Here is a 15,107-nt window from a genome sequence, read left to right as displayed (position 1 = left end):
TGGGGCAAAACAGGTCAGGTAACAGGCAGGCAGAACGGGCGTAGTCAGGTCCGGAAACAGGTTGGCATCAAAGATCAGGCAGAAAAAAGCTGGGCAGGAATGGAGTCGGACAAAAAGGCTTACTAAGCTGAAGGCAACACTTCACATAACGATCTGACTGCTTTCTCTTGGAAGCCAAGGGTTTAAAAAGAGAGTGTCAGCCAATCAGCTGTCCGGGCTGTTGGCGCCTATTAAGCCGTCGCAGGTGCACTCAATTGGCAATCATGACATCCACAGTCTTCTCCAGACTGGACCTCTGCCAGGGTTACCGTCAAGTTACACCAGACCCAAAGAGCCACAACTTCACTGCTTTTGTAACACACATGGGTGTTTTCGGTTACAGCCGCATGCCTTTTGGACATAGCTCTGCCCCCAGTTGCTTCCAGAAAATCATGACCACCATCTTTTCTGGCATCCATGGCGTAGTCGTGTACCTGGACGACATAGCGGTGGACGGTTCCACAGCAGCCTCACATGACGACTCAGCCAAGTTTCTCACTTTCCTTATCTTTTGGCTGAAAAGGGTACGATGGATGCAACAAAAGGGATAGAGACTTTTCTGGGGAGGGGATCACCCTGCGGCCACGTAGTTTTTTAGAATCATACACATGCAAAATTTGTGTGGTTATATTTTTTTCCTTCTGGACTGATCAATCATTATCCAAATAAATGAACTGAAAAATTGATGATTTAAAGCTAAAAACAAAATGTGTTTGGAGTATTGCTTCTTTCATGATAAGTACTAGACAATATGAGGCTTTTTCAAATTAATTCAGGTGGGAAACCATGATAACTACCTACTGGCCAAATTGTATCTACAGTGACATAAGTTGAGAGGACATTCTCTAATATTTAGTGCCTCCTCGTGATACAAACAAAAATACTTTCATTCAGTTAAAAAAGAGAAACTTTGATTTGAAATACATGAACTACCGTACCAATCTTATTTTTCATGAAAAAAAAACAAATTATAGATCAATAAATTTGTGTTTCTTTTACACAATGGAATCCTCACTTAGGTCTCTGCCATATTTGTCCGTCAGGAACCCGCCATGCTGTGCTCTGAGGCACTGGCCCTCACTTGCACCAGGCAACACAGTGGCATCTAGTGGTCAATTATTACCCAATGGGGATTTAAGGTAAGACAATACAACTTTTATTTTCTTTATGACAGTTTGTAAATTGCTGTCTTGATCTGATAATATGATGATAATATGGATGTTGGTTAATTTATTTTTGAATCCGATTGTGTGTCAAGTTTAAATTTGAGTACACATTCAAAATAAGGAGAGACCTAACCCTAACCTCAGATGAGGGGTCCAAACCCCTATTCTGAAACCCCCCTGAACACCTTATTTTTATTACATCTTCAACCTTATAAATCAGAGGGGTGTGGATATTAAAGAATGGCCATATGATTGGTCAATAGTGACAATGATATAAACAACTGTGCACAATAAAAGTTGAGAAAATAATGCACCTTGGCAACCTAAAATTTTGCAGCAGCACAGAAACAAAGAAAAATACAAAAAAAAGACTTTCTAAACACTCTGCCACACCACACATGAATCTCACTGCAGCAACTTTTGCATGAGTTTTACTCAAGTCATCAAAAAGTTAGAAGACTCAAACACAAGGAATGCTTCATTATTCCATAAAAAGCCTCTCTGGAGATACCCCATCCTTTTTTTGACTTATTTGAAGGCAATTTCAGGTACGGTCCATTTTAAGTGATTCCAAGTCAATCAGGAAGAGGGCAAAGACAATTTACGGAGATGTGAAATATGCGCCGATTCTGTCGTTTAGCTGAGTGCAGCTATAGAACGATTCTATCTCGAGAACCAACGCCAAAGCTTATCGGAGCTTGGCAGGGGTTCCGGAGACACTTGTTGTTGTAAAAAACACGAACAGTTTGATTAGTAACTAAACTGGTCGGATATTTTCATTGAAAAAGTATGTTGATTGGTTTGGAAACAGCTTGAAAAGCTGATTAACAATGTTGATTTTATTTTTTGAGAGGGAGGCACTGATGTCTTTTGATGCAGTGATGTCCAAACTGTTGAGAAAGCCGGACAGAAGCTTAAATTGTGTGAGGGCCGACTATTCAGCCTGGCATTCTTTCTACTGTCTTTGATGAATTCATCCTCCATGAAAGCTTTGTAGTAGATGGCAATCAGTGTTGCAACTTCGTAGCGCGACTTAGTCGCATTTTTGATTGACTCGCTGGTTCTCTTGAAAAAGCTCTGCTGTGCCGTTAAAACAGCTTCCAGTTGGGTTACCTTTTGTAAGCGTTTGTTTCTAGTTAACTATTTGTAGTCAGCATGTTTTGACTGGCAGTTTCGCTCAATATTATATATTTTGACAACAGCCACAGTCTCTTGGCAAATTAAGCAAACACAGTTTTTTCAGATTTCGGTAAAATCCGTCAATTTCCTTTTTTTATTGACAGTCGCCATGCCGGAAATTGGGGTGGGCTAAAATTCTCAGAGAAAACCATGGACAAGGTAATCAAAAGGCTAATAAATCATCTGGTGTAATGTATTTTATACTGCGTTAAACATTACTGGGGGGCCGCATATTATTAATTGTATGACAGGGGCCGCGAGCCAGTAAAAATTTAATCACAGGCCGTAACTGGCTCCCCAAATTGACTTTTGATATGTTTGACTTAGTGGAAAGCACAGCTGGTGGTGGTTTGATAGAAACAAACTATCATTAAATGTATCGAAATCAAAGGCTATAGCGGGGGTCAGCAGAAGGGGGCTCCGAGGCCACATATGGCTCTTTGTCTCTCTCTGGTGGCTCCCTGGAGCTTTTTCCCCCGAAAATGATAATGGAAAATGGCACAGTTTACATAATTGAGCTTATGTATAATTGTTCAATCAAGATATATGCAATATGTGCTGCATTCCTTTTAAGGAATATGTAAAGCCGTGAATTGAAAAAAAAAAATGGGGGTGGGGGGGGGGGGGGGTGGGGCGGGTTGATAGCCGACCCTGTTCATTCACTTCCATGAGCCCGCTCACAGAGACGGTTCGTTTTTGAATGGCAATTGTCGGTTGTAACTTAGCCCTAATCGCCTTTTCTTTCAGCGCTTTGGTCAATACTATATTCGTTATCGCTATGTAACTCTGTGATAGTACCTATTTTGAACGGTGACATGATCCGAAACAACTCGGAGGAGAGCGAAAAAACGTGTTGCGGAAAAAAACGTCAGATTTGCACACTGCCATAACCTTTTGCAGCAAAATAAACTCACCACGTTTGACCATCAGTAATGGTAATCGTGTTGTAATGGCGAGAAAAATAATTTGTTTGATTAACCTGTTACTGAAAAAAATAACGCTGTTTCGTCATGGCGTTATTTAAAAGTATGTTATTTCCATCACTGAAGATAAGTAATGTAATTTTAAAATAGTAAAAGATAGCAGTTTAAGTTTCTCGGTGATATTATTGTTCATCATATTAGCTGGTGAACAACCTCTGTGTTGCTGACATCATATTAGCTGGCCCCCTCGGATGGGTCTGGCCTTGATGCGGCGAGGGGGCTTGCGTGTTCCAGTGACCCTGGAGAGCGATACCGTCGGGAGCTTGCTCCTGGTAGGGTCACCCATGGCGGGCCGGTCTCCGGGGTAGGTTCCAGACAAACAAAGACCCCAGCGTGTCGGTACGCTGTGAGGTGGCAGCCCCACCAACCGACTATCCTGCGGAGGGCTAACAACTCACCCAGGAGAAACCCCCTTTGTTATGAAACCGGACTGGCCAACACGGTAACGGACCCCAGCCTGCCCCCGACCAACGAGTACGGATCGACCTTCGTCGTAAGACCCGTGTCGCCACCTGGAATGTTCAGACACTCCTTCGCCCCGGAGCTGCCACCCTGCTGTCCCGAGAGCTCTGTCGCTATAACATCACCCTGGCAGGGCTCTGTGAAGTACGATGGCAAGGCAATGGTGAAACAACAGCTGGCAACCATTGCTACATCTGGAGTGGCCCCGAGAGTCGGACCGGCCTTTATGGTGTGGCTCTTGCAATTCCAAAAGCCCTCCGGAGGTCCCTCATCAGCTGGACACCCATAAGCGACAGACTACTGTCTGCTCGCTTCCTCCACCATCACGGCAAGATGACAGTGATCGTCGCCTACGCCCCCACCGATGTCGCTGATGAGGATGCGAAGGACGCGTTCTTTGACCAACTCCACCAGGCTGCCGACCAAGCCCCACCACACGACGTCACCATCATCCTCACTGATGCCAACGCCACTCTATCCAGCAATGATCGGTCCCCCACCTGTCGGCACCACCTTCGTTGACAGCACAACAAACGACAATGGCAACCGCCTCCTCCTCCTCTGCCACCAAAACAACCTCTGTGTTACTGACACCTGGTTTCCCCGGAAACGCATCCATCACTGGACGTGGTACAGCCCAGATGGCAGAACCAGGAAGGCGTTGGACCACATCCTGATATCACAACGCTGGAAGTCGTTTGTAACCAACTGCCGGGTGTTCAGAGGAGCACAGCTTGGCAACACAGACCATCGTCTGCTGGTGGCCCAGCTCAAGCTAAAGCTCCGAGCCAACCAGCACAAGACTCTGCCTCGCCCCGACTCCTCCCGACTCAGCGACCCAAACATTGCCAGAGACTTCAGTTACTCCATCCGCCGCACTCTCGATGCCCTGGCTCCTGACAAGCTGACAGACTGGGCGGCCTTCAAGGAAAGTGTCCTCTAGTCTGCTCACAATGTCCTCGGACGCCCGCGATCCTCCCGAGAAAGCCTTGGATATCAGAGAGGACACTCAACATCATAGACCAGCGGCGTGAGGCCTGGCTCCGAGGCGACCTCACGGAGTATCGGAGACTGAACCGCCTGCGCAATGTGGCCATCGCTGAAGATAGGGAGAGGTTTTGGCAGGCAGAAGCCCAACAGCTTGAGTCCGCGGCCAACAACAACATCATGAGCCGCGTATTCAGTCTACTACGCCAAGCCCGTAGCGGCCCACACATGAAGACAGCCCTGGTAAAAGACTCAGACGGCAACCTTATCATGACAGAAGCCAACTGCCTCGCACGCTGGAAGGAGCACTTTAGCCTCCTCTTGCAGCACAGCACCATCCCGGCTGATCCCACCCTCCTAGTGGCTGCAAACACGGCACCTCCTAGCGACGCCTGCTGCACAGACCCTGTAACACCCGAGGAAGTGAGAGCTGCTCTGAAGAAGCTGAACACCAAGAAAGCCCCCGGCATCTGTGCCATTACCGGTGAGATGCTCAATGCCGGCGGTGATGGCATGGTGGAGTGGCTAACCTGCCTATTCAACCAAGTGTGGGATTCGGAGCAGCTGCCCACCGACTGGACCAGAGGAGTCATCATGCCCTTCTGGAAATGCAAGGGTGACAGGCTTGTCTGTGGAAACCACAGAGGTATAACCTTACTCTCCATCCCGGGCAAGGTCTTTACCAGGATCTTGCTCAGCCGTGCCCTTCCAGCAATCAGAAGCTGCCGCCGTCATCAACGGCATTGACTCCGACTGGTTTACTATCTCCAGCGGCGTTCGTCAAGGCTACGTGGCTGCTCCCGACCTTTTTAATTGCATCATCGACCATCTGATGTTCAGGGTTAGTGAGCGCATCCCCGGAGTGTCTTTCGGCAACTACCACCTGACTGACCTGGAGTATGCTGACGACACCATCATGCTCAGCACTTCCTACAGCCAGCTGAGAGACGATCTGGGCATTTACAGCGAAGAGGCAGCGCGGCTTGGCCTCCAAGTGAGTTGGACGAAAACCAAGTTCATGTATGTCGGTGATGGACCAGATCCACCTCCCATCCAAATTGGTAGCGACATCGTAGAGCCTGTCAAGGGCTTTGTGTATCTGGGATCCATGGTGACAGACAATGGGGACCTAAAACCAGAGATTCTCCGCAGAAGAGCCTTGGCAGCATCTGCTCTGCAATCTCTCTGGAAACCACTCTGGTGGCACCAGACCATCGCACGCAAGACGAAGCTCCGCATTTACAACCTCGCCGTACTCTCTATCCTGCTTTATGGCTCAGAAACATGGCCCCTGAACGACACCCTGGCCACAAGAATCGACGGTTTTGATAGCAGGGCTCTCAGAACCATCGAGAACATCAGGTGGCCCCAGCGAGTCTCCAATAAAGAGCTCAGAGCCCGCACGTGCCAGCCCCGAGCATCTTCCTTGTTCGCACAATGCCGCACCCGCTGGTTTGGCCATGTCCTTCGTCTACCACCAGACCATCCGACACGAGCCATTCTCCAGTTTGACCCAAAGGCCGCAAGCTGGAGACGACCACGAGGAAAACCCCGCAATTGATGGCTCGACGTCGTTCCGGGCGACCTCCAACAACACGGAGTTTCTGTAGAGGATGCAGAACAGCTGGCACAAGACCGCCAGCTTTGGAAAAACCTGGTTCATCTGGTAGGCTCAACGCACAGGGACGGGACCCCCCGACCTTCGCTGGAGCAATAATCAGTCAATCAATCAATCAGTATTAGCTGGGGAACCCTATAAATGGCATACAATCCAAATTAGCATAAAACATTCCAGTGATGAGTACATGTAGACATATGTTTTAACAAAACCCCTTTATATAATGTACAGTTCATTGGGTTTGGCTTATTGAGGTTATTGTTCTGAGACTTGGGGAAATACATATGAGAGATATCGAAATGCTTTTTTGATTGCAGAAATAAGCTGTTTGGATTGTGCGTATTGTTGGGTATAAAGAACATACAAACAAACTTTTTAAAACCTCCAAATCCAAAATTTGAAGATATGGTGAAACTTTAATACTTAAATCTTTATTATTAGCATACCAAGCAAGTATGCACCTGTCCTGATCACTGACGCGAATCACCTGTGCCCGCTCCTTTGGCGCCAACTGCCTCGGACTCGGATTGGCTCCCTGTCCCTATTCAAACCCACACCTCTCTCTCGCCTGTTGTCAGTCCGTCTGCAAACCTCGGTTTACTCTAGACAAGCTTATTCGACCCTGACTTTCACCTGTTTTTGCTCCCGTCTGTTCCCCAGCTTCGACCCGTTTTTTGATCCTGACCACGTCTACTCTCCTCTCCTGGCTTTCGACTCGTTTCCGATCCCAACCAGGTTTTTTGCTCTCTTACCCGTTTTTTTCCGTTCCCGACACCGCCGTCACTCGCCACAGAAGTCCCACTTCTGCGTTCAGAGTGACCTGCTTCCCGCACCCAGCGATCACCGGATTGTGGGTGCAGCTCTTTCCTTTCTTCCAATAAAACTGAGAGAAACGTAATAAAGTGGGTCCTGTCCCCGTTCTGGTCTTGACATGCACCAACTATCAACAACTATGCAACAATTGTTGTCTCAGAAGCAGATTATTATTATCTCAGATAAATCTATAACTTTAAGGTCCAATATTCTTGCATAACAATGAAAAGCCAATGTGCCATCTGAAAAGGTATTCGTTTATGGAAGCATTTACTTTAGATCAGGGATCAGGAACCTTTTTGACCCAGGGCAAAGGAAAAAGAATGCATTACTACCGCTTACCCAATCAAATTGCTCTAGGTGCTGTACAAAATATCCTGGTAAACCATTTGTTTTGGGTTAAAATGTGTCCTGTTACTTTTAATTATAAAGTGTCTCAACAGTTAACCTATTTTTTTAATAAGATTCCGTATAAAGTATTATTTAGCAAGTTACAGACAAAATGGGGTCGGTTGGTGTGACACTTTGACTGTAAACTGTATGTACTGTACCGAATAAAGTGTATGTAATTTCTTCTCAGCATTGCATGTTTGACAAAGGGCTTAGTGTGATGTGATTAATGATAAAATGTTCTCTAAATATAACTGTACTCATGAAAAGAGCCATACATAGATTCTTAATTTACCTCAATTAAAAAAATAATCATAAACTATATGTATTTTAAATAAATACAAAATAAAATTAATACATCAAGAGTTTCTTCAGGTATAACATATTATAGGAGCCACCAGTGATACTATTATACGTTTGAAATAGTGATACTATTACATGTTATTTATCTTTAAATGTTTCTTTATGAGGTGGGCTCTGTTTTCTTGTTTTGATTTTCTCATCTCATCTCATCTCATCAGCCGTACCGCTTATCCTCATTAGGGTCGCGGGGGGGCTGGAGCCCATCCCAGCCATCTCCGGGCAGTGGGCAGGGGACACCCTGAACTGGTTGCCAGCCAATCGCAGGGCATGTTTTGATTTTGCAGCAAGGAAAAAAAATGGAATAGGGGTAGGCACTTAAAACGTAGGCTTCAGCCTACTCCTTTTGGGCCCATGTTTATGTATTATATTATTTTATTGTACAGCTGTTTTTGTGCAAACACTTTATTGTTTCCTTTTGTTAATTAATAGTTGATCTTATTTATTATGCTGTGCCAAAATAAAAAAACTGAAACAAACAAAAACAACAGTCGCTGTGCTTTTTCTTTTTATCCTGACTCTATTTTCTTTATATCTGTGCCACTTGTTTCTCTCTGCCCTCATCTAGAGCATGTTTCCAAAAGTCGCCTATTTATTTTCCTTGTTTTTACCCTCCTACTCTTGTTCCCACTCCTCTCGCCGGGGACATGTGCCTCGGAGCGAGGTAGCAGGGTGACAGAAGCCGGACCCTTTGGTGTTGCCGTTTCCTTATCCGGCTTGTAAGGGTGCCGACGTTTGTGTGAGAGTTTCGTGTGAGAGGTCCGCTGTTCTCGAGGGCAAAGTGAGGTGCGAGAGGATGATGCACTTGATATACTGTGAAGAGAGGAGGAAGAAGTGTGGTAGTGTGCAAGGGAGAGAGAAAGAAGGAGGCGGGCAGGCCGTGGATGAATTATTAGTGCGTCTAGATCTTATTCATAACCCCAAAGCAAAATGTAACTTTTTCTGGACTATAGTGCGCACCTAAAAAAACCCAAACTGGCCAGAAATTTTAAAGTGCACCTTATAACCTAATGCGCCATATATACCGCAGTATATGGCTTGTAAAATTGAAAATGCATACCACTGGTGTTACGAGACATGAGTCTCAGGGAGGGCAGATAAAATGCGTTGGAGGGGGCACAACTATACTGTATTACTACCCAAAAAATGTTGTATACAGCACCAATGCACATTATGCATAACCAACAGCACATCCGGAAAACAGCTTTAAACATACATAATTAATAAGAACAATAAACAGCCAGCCCCCTTCCAGACGCCTTTTTTCCCACTCTTGTGTGGTCAATATGGTTTATGTTGTTGACTTTTGGATTATTGAGCGTTTAAAAGGTTAAAAATCCATCCATCTATCCATTATCTGCACCGCTTATCCTCAGTAGGGTCGCGAGGGTGCTGGAGCCCATCCCAGCTATGCCAGTGGGCAGGGGACACCCTGAACTGGTTACCAGCCAGTGACAGGGCAAGTTTAAAAATGTTTTGTATTTAATCATTTTTCAATTTGTAAATATTTTAATTTAGGTTATCTGTGTTTTTAAGGAATAATGTGTTTCACAGTTAGCTTTTTAAAAATTGTGTAGTTTATTCTTGTATTTTGTAGTTTGTTTCTTGTTGCACTGAAAAGTCATTTTTTTATTTACATTTTGATGTTTCATGCAGCGATTTCAGTTTTTTAATTATAATTCAATAGAATAAGAGATTTTGATTTTTTAATTCATTTTTCCATAATAATACATTCTATCATTTTATTCGCTTTTTTCTTGATTGTTTCTCTTTCCATTTTTTCCTTCATTATTTTTTTTCTTTTGTTTCTTTTCTTACTTTTTCTTCTTTTTTTTCTTGTGTCCGTTTTATACTGTTTTCTTTTTGTTTTCTTTTTTGCTTTATCTTGCCCCTTTTTATGTAATTTTGTGCATAATGTTACAAAACAATTGGTAATATATGGATTGGCAACACAAATCTGAAGAGCCGAGCCGAAAGAGCTGTAGGAGCCAAAGAAACTGGAAAAGCATTTTCTCAAAATAGAGACAACATTTCCATCACTACAACGAGCAGCACCGCCTTTGAGCGGAGGTAGACCTATCATCCGTTTTGGACACTTTTCTTCCATCTCTTGCTTTACTGACAACATCTGGGCTGGCGATCCAATCTGACGTATGTTTTTTTTAAACCACTTACGTATATTCACTGTTTCAAATAAAAGAAAGCTCTCACTCTTTCACAGACTCGTTCATGCTATTCCTAAATATGCTAAATCCCGTGCAGCAACATAGAATAAGTCAAACGTAGGTAAGTAATGTTGAGCTATGTGGGGACTGGGCTTACGCTCTGTGTGAGATTATATACCTGTATATATATATGCTACACCATTTTTACAATGTACTGTAAAATAGGGTTGTTCCACTATAAATCCAATTTGACAAGTATGTCTCCCTTTATCCATACTATGGAACTCTACTCAGCAGGAGACACGTTGAGGGTATTAGTCAAACCTGTGCTAAGGTTTTTGATTCAATTATGCATCAATTGCCCGCATCAACAATTAAGGGACTTGCAATGGGGGTCATAGATCAGCAGGAGACTAGTGTCACCTCATCAGTGAAAGGTCTTGTAGCGACGAGCAACATTGCCCCTTGACATTTTGGTTGTGCGCCCTTTTTGTTGTGCAGCACAGACGCCAAGCAGACATTGCACAGCCGTTGCGTGGACGTGGAGGCCTCGGGTCCCCGCTTCACCGTTATTAAAAACAGTGTGATAGCATGTGGGCTGTTGCCTATCCTCCCCCTGTTTTTTCGCACTCCTTTCCCTTCTCCAAACCAATCCGCCCATTTCTCGCTCCTTCGATAATTTGTCAACCTCGGACCTAACCTGAAATACACCTGCCTCTATACGGTCCTCCTCAATCTTTTACTAAACTCTTCCTAAAGAGAAATCACATTTTTGCTTTGAGTTTGACCAGTCCACCCGTTACACAAGCGTGGTTTGTGAGGGCAGTGTATTTTAAAGTTGTCTTTGAAGATGTCCTTGAAGAAGTAAAAGTATTTCTGGTGTTTTAAAATGTTGTTTACACAAGGTGTTGCGAACACATGCAAAAGCTTTCAAGAGCTCCGTCGGATTTGAAACAAACCAAACTATGATAGTTCATGTATATTTGCTTATTATTTAAGTGAATATTGTTACTTCAATCATGTTTTTTTACTAGGAAGCATTAAATAATACACATTGTCCCTTTAGCAAAAACATTGGGCCACACTGCTTGGAACCCTTTTCAAAATTTGTGTGTTTGTTATCAACCTGAATATTTTTTTCCCCATCAGGAGGTGCTGCAGGAGCCTCTATCATAAAATATTAATATTTTGCCTACCACTAATGTTGACTGCAGTATTTGTACAACAGAAAATTAACCATTTTATGATGGCAGTAGCCTTTTGGCCACCTTGTCCTTGGCTTTTTGTGAGAATTGTAGCCCTCCCCATTTCTGGCATTGCAGCTGTGAATAAAAAAAGGTACGTTGACTGTAAGTCCACCGCTTCTAGCACAAGTGGAAGTTGGAGTCATTTTTTTACCCAAATCCTAAACAACTGCGTTTGCCTGATTTGCCATTAGCCCACGGCTGTTTACATATAAAATAATATCAAAAGTCACTGACAGAGGAAACATGCCGACTAAAAAGTCAAATGAAAATGCTACAAAAACAAACTACAAGGTTGCGACGCTGATCGCCAAGCACTGCAAACCTCTCATATAGACGGCCCTCACAAATTTTCAGCTTACCACATTTGACCCGCTCTCTGAAAAGTTTGGATACCCCTGCATTAACATATTGAGCGTCATTGATGACACGGGATATAAAAACAAACAAAAAAGCGATTGTACAGGTTTCTGAACTTACTCTGCCACCAACTCCTGACTTGTGTCATCCCCGCAGCCTCAGCTCATTAATGCTGCGCATGCAAGTACGTGCATTTCTTCTCAAATAAACATTTTTTTTCGTCTTTTTGGAGGTTTTGGTTGACGTTTGGACTGCGTTTGAATCAGGCCTTTTCTTACTTTATTGGGGTTTTGCTTGACCTTTGGACTGTATTTGCGTCAGGCCTTTTCTTATTTTCACAATTTTCATGCTACCCTGACAAATAAAAAGAAAAAAATATACAGCCCGATATTCACAATAGGTGTCAGAATTAGCATCTTTGACCCCTCAAAAGTTTTAATTTAGGGGGAAAAAGGCACTTTGATCAATAAAAAAACCAAAATAGAGCAAATATGTGCAAGCTCCTTTCAGTCTATGCTATGTGTCCTGTTCAGCAACATATTTAAAAAAGTGAAACAAAACAAAACAAAAATAAATCATTGCCAGAACCATGAGACTGTCATGATTACCGATGTGAATCACTTGTGCCCGCTCATATGGCGCCAACTGCCACGGGTTCTGATTGGCTCCCTGTCAGTATTTGAACCAAGTCCTGTATATCCCCTGTTGTCAGTCCGTCTGCGAATCCCCGTGCATACTAGGCAAGCCTTTTTTGACCCTGACTCACGCCTGTCCCGTTTTTTGCTCCTGTTTATCTCCCGCTACAACCTGTTTTGATCCCGACCACGTCTGCACTCCCGTCCCGACTTACAGCTCAATTCCGACCCTGACCACGTCTTGCTCTCCCAGTCTCGGCTATCGAACATTTTTCTGCCCCAGACACAGCCATCACTCGTTACAGAAGATCCATTTCCGTGTTCGGATCAATCCGAATACGAAAGCGACAAGATTCTCGCGCCTGGTGAACAACGAATTGCCTTCCTCTTTCCTTTAATAAAACTTGTGAGAAACATCATGCAAGTGGGTCCTGTTTCCGTTCTGTTTCTTGACAGTACGGACTGACCACAAAATGGACCCAGCGAACGCTCACACAAGAACGGATTGGGAAGAGCTGGAAGCTCCATCCGCACTGCAGCAGTTGCACGGACGGAGGGCGAGATCCGGCAACTGTCAAGTGACGTCAGCGCCTTTTAGAAAAATCAACAGAGCATGCGGTGTCAGCAGGAGCAATTAGCTCAGCTGACTGAGCTCCTGTTGCGTCTGCTGTTGACAACGGCCTCGCCTCCCGGGGGCTCTCCTTCTGCCGTGCTGTCACGTTTCCCGCCCATTCGGCCCATAGACTCGCCCGCCATGGGAATTGCTGTGCCTCGAATGGGTTTCCTGGGAAAAATTGGCGCCGGTCTGTCCGAAGTCCCCGTCGGCCTTTCTGCCGCGCACGCCTGCCTCTTGGCCGGGGATGTCGGCTTCTCTACCATGCCCATCTGTCCGCCTGCCTTGCTTGTGTGCTTGACTGATTCGCCCGTCCGCCTGCCTATTTCACCCTTCCATCTGCCTGTTTCGTCCGTCTCCCTGCCCGACTCGTCCACCTGCCTGCCTGTATCGTCCGCCTGCTTGCCTGATTTACACGTCTGATTGCCTGATTTGCCCGTCTGCTTGCCTGATTCACCCGTCCGCCTGCCCGACTTGTCCATCCACCTGCCTGACTTGTCTGTCCGCCTGCCTGACTTGTCCGTCTGCCTGCCTGACTTGTCTGTCTGCCTGCTTGGATCATCCGTCTGCCTGCCTGTATTGTCTGTCTGCCTCCCTGAATCGTCCGTCTGCCTGCCTGAATTGTCCGTCTGCCTGTCAGTCTGCCTACCCGGCTTGTCCGCCTGCCTGCCTGGCTCGTCCGCCTGCCCGCCTGGCTCATCCACCTTCCCTCCTGGCTCGTCCGCCTGCATGCCTGTCTGCCTGGCTCGTCCACCCGCCCGCCTGGCTCGTCCGCCCGCCTGGCTCGTCAGTCTGCCCGAACGTCGGCTCGCCTGACCCAACAGCCGTCGGCCCACCTGACTCGACGCCCGTCTGCCGGCCCAGCCTCTTCCTCGTCCTGATTTTGCCAGGCCCCTTGATGTCTATGGGTAGTGGTACGTTCTGAAGAATATTGAGGACTTTGGACTTTTTTTTTTAGGACTTCTGGAGCCATCCATTTTTTGATCCCGACCATGCCTGCTCTCCCATCCCGACTTACGACCTGTCTTTGATCCCGACCATGTCTGCTCTCCCGTCATGGTTACCCACCAGTTTTCCGCCCCCCGAAAATCCACTTCCGTGTTTGGATTCATCCGAGTGCGAGAGCGACTTGCTTCCCGCGCCTAGCGAACACCAGATTGTGGGCGCAGCTCTTCCTCTTTCCTTTAATAAAACTTGTGAGAAACGTCACGCAAGTGGGTCCTGTTTCTTTGGAGTTAAAGGTTTTGACAATTTTTACAAAGAAAATCTTGTCAGGTCCAAGGCTCCAAGGACAAATGACATATAAAAGTCATTTTCTGTCTTTGGCACTAAATGAAATGAACAAAATTATTTTGTTTTAAAGTTTTAAAGTTGCAACAAAATAAAACTAAAACAATTATTAATATTTGTAATGTTTGCAATATTTGTAAAGAGCTTTATTAAAGTTCAACCATGCTCTTTTTTTTCATAAACTACATTTTTGGTTTTCCATAGGAACAGTAATATTTAGTGCCTTCAAGCGGTAAAAAAACACATTCAATTGTTAAGAATACAATTTTGATATTAATGATCAGTAAAAAAAAAAAACACAAACAATTGTCAAAGTCCAGGAACGGAGACGGGACCCAATATGGTTCGTTTACTCATCTTTATTTAGAAGGAGGAAAGGGCTTGCACCCATGACCCAGTGATCGTTAGTCACGGGTAGTAGAGTGACACTGGCAGTGTTGAGAGCGAGGAAAAAACAGGTCGATGGCCGGGACGGAGGAGCAAAAACGTAAACTGGTTCAGAAAAGAGGTCGGCACCGGGAATCCGACGGGAAACAGGGCAGGATTGAGTCAGGAGTCAAAAAGAGTTTGCCTAGGGTGGAGCTGAGGTTTGCAGATGAACTGACAAATTTTAACAGGGAGACGGAGGTTTAAAATGAGGTCAGCAGCCAAACAGCGTCCGTGGCTGTTGGCGCCAACGGAGCAGGCTCAGGTAATCACGATAAACCCCCCCCTCATGGGACGGCTCCAGAACTCCAAAAAGAAAAACAAAAGAGTACCAACACCAAAAATCAAAAGTAATCCACCGAGTAGGAACACTAAAA

Source organism: Urocampus carinirostris, chromosome 11, assembly GCF_059441175.1.
Source record: "Urocampus carinirostris isolate Australia breed hairy pipefish chromosome 11, RoL_Ucar_1.0, whole genome shotgun sequence".
NCBI classification, from domain to species: domain Eukaryota; kingdom Metazoa; phylum Chordata; class Actinopteri; order Syngnathiformes; family Syngnathidae; genus Urocampus; species Urocampus carinirostris.
This window is presented reverse-complemented; position numbering follows the sequence as displayed.